Here is a 14,479-nt window from a genome sequence, read left to right as displayed (position 1 = left end):
AGGCTCAGAATTGATTGCCAGAGCTGGCAGTTCAATGGGGTGGATGGAGTGCAGTGAGGTTGACTTCTCTGAAGTAGTGTGCACTGTACAGCAGCAGCAGAGCACAGCTGGCACTCACTGTATCCTCTTCTGAGAAAAAAAAATAACAAGAGGAGAGGAGAGAAGAGAGATTGCTATTATGGTGATCCTCCCTCCTTCTTTCATTCCGTGTTTCTTTCCCCTCTCTCTTCTGCTCTTCCAGCCACTGTCATTTCTCTTCTCCTCTTCCCCCAGAGAATGGTGAAGGAAATGACTGTCCAGCATTGAGAAGAAGTGCTCTGAAACTACAAAGGTGTCATATCTGTCTTGCTGTACAGACGTGCAGGTAAAGAGCTGTACACTAAGATGAGAGGTTGCTTTGTGCAGCCGGGGCTCTTCCTGTGTGAGATGCAGGCCCTGCGCCTGCAAACTCTACGGCCCGTATTTGAGACTGATGGACAAATTAACTCGTTCGAGGCAAATCCAGCTTTCTTAACTCACTTTATTGATTTTATTGCTTGATTAAATACAGAAGGGGTTAAAAAAAATGTATGTTTCTGGATAGAAATGTCCATGAGGTACATCGAAGCCTCCTGCCGACCTGAAATCAAATATACCACCACTGTCATAATCGTAACGCTGCCTCTTCTCTGATCAACACTTTTCCTTCTGTATCCTCATTCTCCTTCATGCTCTCACCCACACCCCACCGCTGCTCTCTGTCTCCCTCCACCTTCCTGTTGTCCTATCAAAACAGGAATGATGTCATTCTCCTTATAGCTCCGGATGGGAAGAAAATCAAGCCCAAAGTCCGCAGTAGGAGCAGCATCCTCCTGTCTGCATGTATGCTCCTTGTCAGTCCGTCTGTCTGTGTGATCGGTGCACATCCGGCCATCCTGACTCCCCTGCGACTCCCCCAGGCCTCTGTGTCAGGAGGAAGGAAGGAAGGAAGGAAGGAAAGCCCTGCAGTCACACAGAAGGGAGGGTTTGGAGAAAGGGAGGGAGGAAGTGTGAAAGGGTGTCTTAGCTGGAGCTGATCCACTCCAATGGAGCCTCTCACTATAGAAGGGCTGTTTGGACAGGGACAGGGCCAAGCACAAGAGTGTGTGTGTGTGTGTGTGTGTGTGTGTAGGTGTGTGTGTGTGTGTGTGTGTGTCTATGGCTGTGCACCAAGATCATCACAGAGAGGGAGAGATTTGTGTTCTGTTGTATTTATTGATGGCTTAATTGCAAATATTCAGCATATAATTCTAGCTGGCCCGTAAGGTAGTTGGGGACATTACATGGTGTGTGTGTGTATGTGTGTGTGTGTGTTTGTGTGTGTGTAACTCAATGCCTCTGTGAGTTCACTGTTCAACAGAGAGTGACAGCTTACCTCAGTGGAAATTCAACTGAGTCATCATGTTCAGTGACTCTGCTGAACATGGAGGGTTTAGCACTTCTTTTCCTCACAACACACACACACACACACACACAAATACTGCAACCTAGACCGCTTTCATCCATTTCTGTGTGGGAAACGTGACCTCTGATCAGTTGAGAAAACAACACCTCATCTGTGCAGCGTGAGAACGGGCTAGAGCATCACCTTGCAGATTTTGCTGTGCAGTCTATCAATGTGTAAAAGTGGTGGCGGTAGACAGTGACTGCTGGAGGAGAGCTAGCGTCAGTGCTTTTGGCTCTTCCGCTCTGGAGAACGAGTCGGAAAAAGACATTTCCTGGTGTGAGCAGAGGGGCGGCAGGGAGGAAGACTGCCAGGCAGTGAGACACAGTCACTGTCCACCAATTAGCTTCCCCACTGCTGCAGGTGCAGACTCTGCTTGAACGGACCTGTGTTTGATCCCTGGAAGTAAAGGGAAGGTGTGAGCACCAGTAATCGAGGAATGGCTGGCAGCTCGGACTGAAGAACGCTGCCGAAAAGCCTTTGAGTGAACGGACTTGTGGCTCAGCTTGTGCTTTGACCCTGCTATGGATGTGCATCTGTTGGCTGGAGTACATGATATAGAAACCTACTCTAAGTACCTGCCTTTTAAAATGTGTTGCTGGGAGGGAAAATCCAGGTGATAGAAGCTAACAACTTAAGACTGCATAAATATTGCAGCAATATACATAACGTCCAAGCTAAAATGAATATACACCTTGAGTGCGTGAGCAGACCATCAGAGAGAAAGAGAAAAGCAGAGACAGCGAGACAACATTCTTTCCCTATGTGTAAAAAAAGCTGCCCCAGTATTGTGTTACGTGCCAGGTGAGGGCAAAGTTCCTGTTGTGTGTGTGTTTTGCTTCCATCCTGTTTTTCTTTCTCTTCCCCTCCCCGCTTTTCTCTCCAGGTGCTAACAACATGATTGGCTTCCACCTGTGCAGCCCTGTTATGCTGCTCATTGGTCTTCAAGCTGGTCTATCCTCATTCAGGGCTCTCAATAAGAGGAGCACGCCTTAACAGTTAACTCCCTCTTTGATCTCTGCCAACCCCGTCTCCTTCAAAAAAAAAATCGTTCCCATACAACTAAACTCTCATTTTCAATTAGGTTTCCCGCGAAACTTATTTCCTCTCGGATTAAGGTCGCAGTTTAAAATACGTGGTCAACATTGTGAATTGAAACTAAACAAAACTGCAACAAAAATACTTGGTTATGTTTAGTAAAACATCAAGGATTAAATAAGTACGTTTGTTACATTACGGACATAAATTAAAATAAGTCAATGTTGACATTTGGTCTCACACAGGACACAAACAGCGGTTTCCTGGGTGAAAGTTCGGTGTTTGTTTGACCCACCCATCCACCGTGGCCTCCTCCCTACGAGGACTACCGTGGACTATGATTAAAAACTTATTTGTGATATGTCAAAATCAGATCCAGGAGAAATAAGTTTCCCTCACATTTTGAGAACCTTTGTTATGTTTGCAAGTATCGAGATGGGCAACAAATCCCTTTTCACTTCTACCGTCTCGTTTGAATTCTTTGGTTGTCCCATTAACGTCGTAACAATTGTCTGCCGGTTACGGTTTAACGTTAAACCATAAATCAACACATCACTTCCTGTATTGTGTCATCATTGTTTTGTTTGATTTATGATTTCTCTTACTTTTTTTCTGTGTATTCAGCTGATAAGACTTAGTCGGGGCTTGAAGAGGCACACCCTCGCCTGCTCTTGTTCAGCTACTAAAAATAAGCGGTGAAGTAATGTGAAAATCACTGCTCTATTTACATTCTGTTAAGTTACGGCCTCTACACTGCCCGCCTGCCTGCCTGCAGTGTTGAATCTGGGCTAAATGACTGAGGGGGAATTTCACTGCTTTTTTTTGTTGGCGAGGGAGAAACGATGAGAAAGTGGGGATGGAGAGAACACAGAGAACTGAATAAGACAAACTGAAGCCAAAGACTAAAGATACGAGAAAGTATTGAGAGAACATCTGATTTAAAAACCAAGTAGAAACAAAACAAATGTTGGACGTACAAAAGTAAAAGAAAAAGTAAGTAGATGCCAGAGAAAGAGGAGCAGAGGAGAGCATCAGACATGTGAGTGTGTTTGTGTGCATATGTGCTGTGACATCTCATTCCTTCCTAATAGCCAAAGGGAGGTGGGGGGACAGAAATATAACAGACACTGCAGGGCGGATGGTGGATACAAATCTCTTTGGCTGAATTTATGAATGATTGGGATCAGAGGGGCACGTGGACGGATGTGTGCACACTGCTCAGACCCTGCCTGCCATCACGCTTCCCCTCTGACGACACCGTTGTCCTCAAACAGAGAGAGCGAGACGGAGACAGGCAGAGGGCTGATACCAAATGCCAAGAGGATCCACAATCACAATCACTGTAGTCAGCTGGCTTTTGACGTACATTCTTGAAGCAGGAAGCACATACTTTGTAGATATAGGGCTTTTTCTCTCTCTCTTCACACATGTACACAGCATTGACAGACAACACTACAGCAAAACAACGCAAGGGGTTGTGGCTCAGATCAAACATGCCACTCATATTTCTCAAGTCATTATGCCAGCTGTAATTCCTGTGAGGTAAAATGAACAAAATGCTACATGATGCGTGGGAATTGTACACTTCCATGCATTTGATTGGCCAATGCAGTGTATCACTGGAAGACGCAGCTTGGCACTGTGGCATCACACAACTTCTGAGTCGTAGCTGCTCTGGTAATATCGCTTACACGACAGATCTGTTTTGACATTTATAGTGAGGCTGCAAAAATCGATTCTAAAAAGAGCAATGAATTTCATCATTAATTCGTCGTGTTTATGTCATGATGCACAGCACACGCTGAGGCAACATCTCCTAAGGTGGGCAGAGAGCCAGCCAATGCCAATCTCATGTGATGAATAACAGGATATGACGCCGTCTCCTTTGCTTCTGAAATAAACTTATGCAAAGATACATCGGAGAAAAGTCCAGGGGCACGTGCAATATCTGCAGGTTCTAATTTAAAATCAAACAAAACACTCAGCCTGTTTTGTGATGGATCAATGATGATGATGATGATGTTGCTCCTGACATTTTTCAGCTGACGCTTGTTACAGCTCACGCCCGGGTACATTGATCCATCACAAAATGGAGAGAAAACAGACGGAAGGTTTTTCTGTCAGTTACATTTGTTTTTTTTGTATTAACCTGAAAACGTGCGGTCGTCCGTCAAAACCAACACAACGTTACCAGAGACGGCAGATTTAGCTAACACTAATTAGCTGAAATTAGGTTAAAGTAAAACGTAACGTTATGGAGTTTTTTCATACCATTAGTCGGAGACTAAATAATCTTAATTGAATCCTTTAATTTTTCACAACAGAAACTTAAGCAATATGTGATCAAATAAAATTCATAGAGCACTTTTCATACAAAGTGCTTTACAAAAAGCATTTAATCAAAAGGCAACACATTTAAACAATTGCAAACCGACTATACAATTATAAAAAAAGACAATAAAAAATACTGTAGATGCTAAAATATATACGTGAAATAAAAAACTGAATAAGAATAACTTTAAAATTAGTAAAAAAAAACTGAGTTACATTTCGCAAGCATTGTCCAAGATGATGAAGAATAAGTTTTGTTTTTTGAATAAAACACTTAAAAAAACCCTGCTTTAAACAAAGTAATAATCGACAGAATAATCGATAACAGAATAATCGTTATTTTTATAGTTTATAGAAAGACAGGTTGAGGTTGACTAGTTATCTATGTAACCACAAGGTTTAAAAAACAATAATGTCTGTTTTTTTTTTTTAAATGCCTTCAAAGCCAAAACACTCTTTTTTATGTTAAAATCCTGAGCTGGGCTCATTAGAAGAGGACCGTAGTAACTGTCAGCTGCATAGCCTGGTGTATTTTTCTAGCAGAAAACACAAGAACTTTTGGGGGACATAAAGGGATAAGGGTCCGAATTTTGATTTATTTAGCTATATTCTACTGCGAATGTTTTAATCTGGTGTCCTAAAGAAAGATAATATGTGACCATAGAGGGGCAAAACAGGAGACCCTTTCCACATAGCATGAATATCTCCAACAATCTCCCTTTTGGCTGGAAACAATTTAGAAGGTCTTGGGTGAGTAAAATAATTACGTAACAAAGTCTTGATTAAACCACTTAGGGACTGATGGAGGGCAAAATGGTTTGATATGGACAACTAGATCTGGTTCTGTGCACATTAAGTGGCCAATCTTTATTTCATTTCACTGATTCCATTTCATTAATGACTTCTCTGATATTTCAAATGAATGCAATGTGACAGCAGGCATGGCAGCTATAGAGCTGAGCAAAATCCAAACAGCTGATGATGAAACAAAGCACGGACCTAATTGCATATTTTGCCACCGCTCACCCTCCCCTCCCAACTCTCTGATGAGGAAGAAGAAGTAAAAGGAGCTTGTTTGCGTCTTATCTGCAGGAAATAGCATTAGCCCAAATTGTACTCTTGGGTTGCGGCATGAAAGGGACGGCATGGTCACTACCATAATTTGCCTTGTCCCCCGACGTGCGGCCTACCTCTGATCCAGAGCCAGGGCAGGGCAGGAAAGGCAGAAAAAGGCAGAAGGTGGGCAGGCGAGGGTCGGCAGCCCTGGGTGGGCTCCACCACTTGGGCCTCGCTAATGGGTCGGCAGCTATCAGCCTGGTATGTCGGTATGCAGGCCGCCACTGCTCATGCCGACATCAGGGGATTTTAAATTGGCTGGAGCAGACGACTGTGAAACAAGAGTGGCCACCCTGCCCACCTCACTGCCACTATCACTGACCATCCAACTCTCATCTTCTCAGTGAAGCGAAGCCAACGGAGCATGAACTGCAGTCAGTTAGCTCTGCGTGGTCCGCACTAATCTCTGTGCTTTTTGTGTGCACGTTTCCATGTTTTCTTCTTCTCAGAGGGAGCAGAACAGTTTTTCTCAGCTCACTCACATCCCACAATGCAACCAATGAGAACTCAGCCTTTTCCCAGCAGTTTCCACAACGGCAGCTATTTTTCCCATGCTCTCCTTTCAGAGAACCTATTTGGGGCATTGAGGCTATCAGACCAGCTGAGAATGAAAAAATAACTCTTTGAGAATTCACGAAACGCACACAAAAAAAATCTATTCAATAGGCACAAATCACTTCTCAATTTAACCACGCCATTGTTTCTAAACATGTCTTTGTATCAGTCTTTAAAAACTCAGTTTTTATAAACAACTCTCTCCCAGCACAACTCTTTTCCTTACATACTGAAGTGTTACATGATGTTTCCTGTGCTTTCAGAAACAATGAGCTAATCGAAAGGCTGAGCGGCTGTATTTACAGCTCCTTTTGTGACCAATGTGTCGGGGTGAATGGCTTTTTCTGGCCCTGAGGCAAACATACAACCTGCCAGTCAGGATAACGGCCGTGTCAATGAGAGAGGCATATCACCTTTGCTCCCAGTATTTTACGACACAAGGCTCCAATAGTAACACAGCTCTGGGGCAGCGGGCAGCATCGCAGCCCCAACAGAGCTGAAGAGAGAACTGTCAAAGACGCAGTGTCAAGTATCCACTGATGGGACACTCAAGTGTCCCCCATTGTGTCGTAAAAAGGTTGTGATGTACAGTGAAGCGCAGGGAGCTGAACAAAAACAGGAAGGCAAGGGAATGTACATTCTATAAGAGCTCTTTGATGCTATAACAAGAGGTTCTCACAACGAGACGAAAGGCTGTGACACCACAAGACAGCTTACTGGCCGGCTTATCAGAGGACGACTATTAATACCAGTGAGATGTTGTCCCCCTGTCCCCTGAGGGAGAAAGATGAAGGAAGTCATCGATTCTTCCCACCATAATGTCTGGGAAGGACAGACCTTGCCTTTTCCCTTTTGGGTGACGAGGGTTATTATTCTACAATTTTGAAAGGGCCCACACAAGAGCTATTTTTGTGTCTCAGTGATGGCGAGACATTAGCGAGTCAGAGTCGGATCGTCTGTAGCATAACAAGCAGCCGTTGTTGCCGGGACTGTTTCTTGATCTCAGAGGGTCATTTTAATCTTCTGTCTAAATACTGTGTAAATAACAGCAGTGGTCATTTCTTCAAATGCTAACGACCGACCGGCGATTACCTGACAAGGACCTCTAGTGGCTGTGTAAAAGAGGAAGTAGTATATTGTTATAACACTGTAAGACCGCAGAGACAAGGTGACGTTGGTTTCTTTTAATCATGATTACTATCTTTTCCTCACCTTAACAAGGCACTTCTTTTTAACCCAAACCAAAATCTGTTGTTACCATTAACCCAGTAGTTTTTGTGCCTAAACCAGAACCTGTGGAGGCAGATCAGAAAACGCTCGAATAGGTTTTGTTGGAAGGGACTTGCCACCAACATATTATGTCTTTTAGTTTGGAGGACTTGTTGACTTTGTTGAAGCCCTCCAGGTACAAAACAGTTAAAGCACAGCTACTGTATCAGTGACCTACATTATATACACTATATCAATACATGCTCAGAAAGAAAGACAAAACAAAACAGTCACACATTACACAACTCATGTAACGCTTTCAAACACTGGAATATTTTGATTTAATTACATTTTTGTTCCTTCACCATAGTATCTGCTTCAGTAACTTCTGTTTATTTCCTGAACCAGTGTGCTACTTTGCTCGTTTGTGTATTTTTTTTTTTATGTTTTGTATTTGCCCATAATTGTGCAACACATGTTGCCCACTTATTGTATTGCTATGGTTTTTTATGTGTAACTCTCTCTATATAGCCCCTTCAGAGGTCATTGTGGAATCAAGATAAAAGTCTTAAGATAGCTGAAAATGAGCAATGCCATGAAGGAAGTGTGCTAAAGGTTTAACACTCATTTTCATAGCAGCTGTAAGAATTTGAATGTAGAATGAATTCATTATTATATTCTGGGATTTTGTACTTGTTTGGGGCGAATGTTGAAGCAATCAGTGACATGCTTGCTTGTTGAAGTAGAGGAAAAAACAGAGAACAGACAGACCAATATAAGGACAGACCGATAGATTTGGATGCCAGAGCAGCTGTCAGAGCAGGTCCTGGTGGCAGAGATGGTGGAAGACAAACTGCACAGTGGTTGAGACAGGATGAGGATGAGAGGAAGACAGACAGCATCTGTGTGTGTGTGTGTGTGTGTGTGTGTGTGTGTGTGTGTGCATAAGTATCAATGCATGTGTGCTTTGTGGAGTAACACTCTTCCTCTGGCAGACCCAACCACTAGGCCCTCCTGTGTGTGTAGATCTGGAGCAGTTAGAACAGCAGTAAAGCAGATGTTTCCTCTGTTTGGCTCCAGAACATGAACATGACAAAAAACAAGGGCCTAACCCAGAAGACAGGATCTCACTGATCATACCTTCCGTAACCGAGTCAAAACGGCGACCAACAAACAAGGGAGATAATGTTGACAGTCAACACAAGGTTTGATTCCATTTAGTTAGATAGCAAATATCTTCTTATCAGAGTTCAAACAATTGTCCAAAAGGACAAAGTTCAGCAATGATGGATGATATTCACTCACTGGATTGTGCATCACGTTAACGGTGTGCCGATGATCTGCATTTTCAGTAATCATGTTGAGAAGGAGTGAAGTCATCTGCGTGTAGCATACACTCACTCTCACAATCAGTGGTGGAAAAAGTATTCATATCCTTATATAAGTACTAATATCACACTGTGAACATTCTCCATTGGAGGTAAAAGTCCTCAAGGCAAACTCAAGTAAAAGTTTGCCAGTTTTCATAACCAAATTTGCTTAAAGTACTGAAAAGTAAAAGTAAGAAAAATGGTTCCCTTTTAATATTACTGCTACATTAATGTGTATGTTGCTTTTTACTGCTGTAGATGTTTAAGGTTGAGCAGATCTGAACTTCTTTATATACTGTAGGGTAGTTTACTCTCCAGCACTGGATCAAGATCTATAAGATCATTTGTTTGTAGCGTCACTGTCCTGTGAGAACCAGGTATTTAAAAAAAGGGAACTTTGCTTGAGCTCGGACAAAAAGCCCCGTTTTCAGCTTTGTGGCGACGCATTTTCCAGCTGATCCAAGAGGCTTTTTAAATAATTGATTTAGTTTAAGAAGTATAAGAAGGTTCTCAACACATAAAGGAACACTTCATCCTTCCGTTTATCACAAACGATGCATGCTTTTCACTGGACAGGGAGGGGATGAAACAGGTAGAAAAAGAGTAAAAAACTGAATATTTGCCTCTGAGATGTAGTGGAGTAAAAGTACAACGTTTCATGAGATGGTTATACTGAAGTAAATTACAAGTACCTTGCATTTGCATTGAACAGTACTTGATTAAATGTACTTAGTTACATTCCACCACTGCCGAGAGATAATCTGCACAAAACCCGCTCGCGTTACACCTCAGATGACAATAAGTCAACACTTTGTTGAAATACATATGCGCGTGAGACTGACTGAAGGACTGGAAGATGGTGCAAAGAGGTCCAGTGAGCTCCAATCGTCCCGGTTTCGGTAAGCTGTGAGGAGCAGAGCAGCTGCACAACGCTAATCCTAACAGGCAAACGTTGTGAACACAAGTGTTCTGCTGCTGCTGCTGAAAAGCCAACCACATGTCAAAAGTGTCGAGTCACCCTGAGAGCTGCCACTTGACCCAGGAATGCTCTATCACACTGGACTACACTGCATGCATTTTCTGTTTTTCCCACAGACAGCGGCCAATTAGAATTAAGAAAGGGTTTGTGAAAAGTGAGCTGGTCACTTAATGGTCACTTCTCAACCGAATCATTTTTGTGTTTGAAAAGGATTGGGTTGTCAACCCATGCGTGTGACAACATCTGTCGAGAAAGGACGCGCAACTTAACAGGGAATAACACGAACCAATCTAAAGTGTATGCAAATCATTATAGTGCCAACAAAGTATTTCATTACACTGGATCAAATGACAGCTCACAGGACTAAAACATTTACAGTATCGGCCCTAAGATTTAAAAAAAAAAAAAAAATGAAAATATGTATATGAAAATACTGGGGCTGCGTTATGTTTGAGGAACAGACATTAACATCATGACACACCCAAAAGTCTCTCTTTCTGATTGTTCTCATTTCTCTTCCTCATAGCGTGCGGTTGCGTTATGATGCATGTTTTGGACTTTGCATTGCCTCTCGCACTCCCGGACTATCTCTATGAGGAGAACAGCAACACTCCTGACTTGTGACGGCATCTCCACCGGCTGCTTCCATGAGGGAGGTTAATGGCTTGTTACTGGTTTGCACTGTTTATTGCTCCTTCCCTTTGAGGTTGTAAAATGGAATTAGAAATACCATTGGGCTGTTTTACATGTTTGCTGTATTATAAACTATTTTTTAAGGAGGTGTGTTTTTGTGGATTTTCGCATTTTATCTCTATTTAAATTTGAAAATGGATTTTAAAGATATCAAATACGGTACATATGTTGTTTTATACGAGTGCTTCTTATCCACAGAAGGTAAAAACCAAGTGTTGCCAAAGGAGAGGGTTAGTCAGGCAAATACAGTACATACAATCACATGGATTTGAACTTAATAATAGACCCCCTTTTTCAGTATTATTATAATTTACCCAAATGTTACATATTGTAGTATTCATATTTTTACATATATTTTATATTTCCATATTTATTATCGTTGTGCAATATACTGCACACAGTTTTACACACTTATTTCTAATTTTTCTTATAACTTCTCTATGTTTGTATAGATTTATATTTATAACTGCTACGTAGCCCAATTTCCCCCGGAGATCAATGAAGAATTTCTGATTGTGATGAACCTCACCTCTTATAAACATGCCTTTGACACCATGTGAAAACACTATATTCTAGCTGCTTTTCACAGCCAAAGACGTTTGATTAGCAATTTAAAAAGCAATTCAGTCATTGTGTGCAAAATGATAGAAGCAGAGAAACCACCTAAAGCTAACATTTACAGGAATCCGTGCTTGTGGGGTTTCGGTGGCAGAGAAAGACACAGTAGTGGTATCATATCATTGTGATACTGAAGATGACAAGGTCAATAATAGATTCTCTGCTGACCTTTTCCTCTCTGAAAGCTTCTTCCATTTCCCACTATCAGGGATGTATACACCTGCAGCAAGTCCGAGAATAGACAACGGTGCACAACACCAGCCACGAACTGGTTAACCCGGACCAATATGACATTCGTCAAGTAACTACTCAAACATGTGATTGTGAAACAAATGTCAACATCAGCACAACTGCAGACAGGCTAATCCCAGCTACATTAAGTTTCATTTCTAACGTAAGATCAGTAAGAGTGTAATGAGCAACATTTTCCACTACTTACTCATAAAGTTTTTTTTTTTTTTTTTTCTTTTTTCAGAAACAACAGAAGAAGACTATAAGCAGGCAGAATAAATCTATTCAGGCTCCTGCACAAGACAGACAGGCCAGCGAGAACTGGTTTCAATAAAAACAAAAACTACAAGCCCGGCAGCGCTACAATCTGTTCTTAACAAAGATGGCATCTGGGGATAGCTAACACAATCTATACTGTCTTCTGGAGGCATTTCCAAAACATCTAATTGATTCTTTCCACTGTATTGTAGCATCCGTATCTTTGCTACAGAGCCGCGTAATGTTTTAAAGACATGCCATATACATTCTCTGACAGACACCCGAGGGCCATTTGACATATCTTGTGTCTGCTCATACAGAGCGCGTGAGTCATTCACAATATGTATCATTCAGGCCAGTTAGACTTGAGATCCAGAGAGCTCAAACTCACGTGAATCAGCAGCTCACGTAAGCTCAGTGAAAAAAAGAAAAAAGACAGGCAAAGGTTATCTTACCTGAGATCACCTCCCGAGGCTAGTCCTGAGCACATCCCACTGATAGCATCCCATTCCTAGAAGACACAATATGCAGTCAAGTATGAAGACAAACAGAGTGATGATGATGAATGATTAAAAAAAAAAGAAAAGAAAAAGGTCATTTTAAAGATGACACACCAAAGTGCTGTGGCTTAGTTTTTTGAACAGTAAGTTGTCATACAATTTGATAACAAATTGGAAATTCCTATTACTGACAGTCTCTTAAAATAAGCTCTGACACATTCTGATTATTGACAAAATAAATATTTGATGTGTCATACTTTTCAGTGTCCTGTTAAACAGTTTAAGTGGATGTGACATTTCCAGCACTGGGCTGTACAACAATTCTTTTTTTTTTGAATTCCTCAATGAAATCACAATACTGCAAAAGTGTGCCTCATCACATGGAACTAAATCTCATAATATTGGTTGTATGTAACATGAGAACAGACTCTCATTAATACATTACTCTGCAATTTCTTTTTTTTTTCTCCTCTCATACGCATCAGCCTTGTCACTCATCACAATGACTTGGATGAGAAGAGCGGATTATTCCACAAAGGAGCCAATTGACTTAATGCTAAGTCTCCTTCCTATCAGGTGTAATCTCCTGCTTTCCCCATAGAGATCATCTTATGAGAGTGATGCAGCGAAGCCTAAGGGCCTTTCACAACGGCGGGTCAGAGAGCTAGCTTCACTTCCGAAAGGTAATGCCCCACACACCTCTCTCCCCAGTTCCTGCGGAGCTTCATAAAACAGTAAGACAAGGTTCAATTCACCTGGAGGGAACACAAGGAGTGGGAGATGAGTGCAGCAGTGATGGAGCACGGGAGACGGGGAAGCTGTAGCATGAAAGTCAGTGAAATGTGAAGTTCTCAAAACACATATTTCCTTTTTTTTTGGTTTTGTTCAAACAGACGGAATACAGTGGGAATACAAAGCAGCTGAAAAGCAGCGAGGTTTGAACTAGATCCCTCACTCATCAGAAGTCAGGAAATGGGATCAGATGAATGAGAGCAAGACATCCAGGACTTAAGATCCTGCATTGTCTGAGATGGCTTTTTAAACATCTTCCATTATCCAGCCTTGTCTTTGAAACCTGAGCTCCTGGCAGAGCACATCACTGACTCGCTTCCTGATAAACAAATGTATGACAACCACAGCAGGAAATGTACTCCGCTAGAACCTGACTTGCCTGTAGCGGCCGTACCGGTATCAAAAACAGTCCAATGACACTTGACGAACAACAAAACTTCCCCCTTCTCTCTGAACTCGTCGTTTTGTGCGTATTTCCATCGCTTTCTCTCTCTCTCTCTCTCTCTCTCTCTCTCCCTTCAGCTCCATGCGTGAATGTGCTGACAGTGTACTACCAGCTTTCAGGTCTGTGTCATGTCCTGAGGTGACAGCAGCTGCTGGGACGGGCCACACTGAGTGCAGCCGAATGCCTCAGTGGAAAGGGGAATCTACCATGAACAATGCTACACTCATTAGTGCTTCAAACAGCCTTTACTGGGCATCTTCAGTTCTGAAGCAGAGGTTGAACAGCTGCCTTTTATCAGGGTATTAGAAAGTTTCTCTGTTATGTGTCCATCTGCTTGTGTGTGTGTTCTTGCACATGTTATGCAATGCTAACAGTTCATCCAGGTGGGTGATAACAAAGAGAAAAGGGTGCAGGTAGAATCCCAGTCCTATTCTGGCTCCCTAATCTCTCCATTCTGACACACACTTTGATTTGTGAGTCAGTCCAAAGCCTCAGCAAACAGCCTGTCGCGACACCACCCAAGTAAAGACTGCGAGAAACTTTCAGTCAACTCTTTGGTCTCCTCTGAGTTTGTTCAAGGAAGTCCACCTATCTTTTCTACCCCAGGTAGAAGCTGGGGAGGAAAAAAATCAGTTGATTGGCAGATTTCCGTGTCCTCCCCGCTCCCCTTTGTGAAGCGGTTTATTTGAGGCCTGTTAGGAATTCTCCCTCTCCGTTTGTCCTTTGCTATAGCATGATCAGGCAGATGTTCCTTCACAGAAGTCAGCACACACACCGACTTATGAATGCATGAAAACACACACACTCACACAATGTTGACAGAGATGCGTCAGATCATCACAGAGAGAGGCAAGATAAAGAAGGAATAATAGATAACCCGGA

At 42.3% G+C, this 14,479-nt stretch overlaps 1 long non-coding RNA gene across 1 annotated transcript in view; it reads right to left on the bottom strand.

Annotated features, from left to right (window-relative positions):
* Window positions 1–574: 574 nt before the first annotated feature.
* LOC306698460 overlaps window positions 575–14,479 on the bottom strand; it is a 97,653-nt gene continuing 83,748 nt past the window's right edge. The window contains exons 2-3 of the long non-coding RNA XR_013767144.1: window positions 12,316–12,371; window positions 575–981 (exon numbers count right to left, since the gene is read on the bottom strand). This is a non-coding gene — a long non-coding RNA (uncharacterized lncRNA). The remainder of the gene's footprint in view (window positions 982–12,315; window positions 12,372–14,479) is intronic.

The sequence above is a fragment of the Pholis gunnellus genome (genome assembly GCF_910591455.1).
Source record: "Pholis gunnellus genome assembly, chromosome: 7".
Classification (NCBI taxonomy): domain Eukaryota; kingdom Metazoa; phylum Chordata; class Actinopteri; order Perciformes; family Pholidae; genus Pholis; species Pholis gunnellus.
This window is presented reverse-complemented; position numbering and strand designations above follow the sequence as displayed.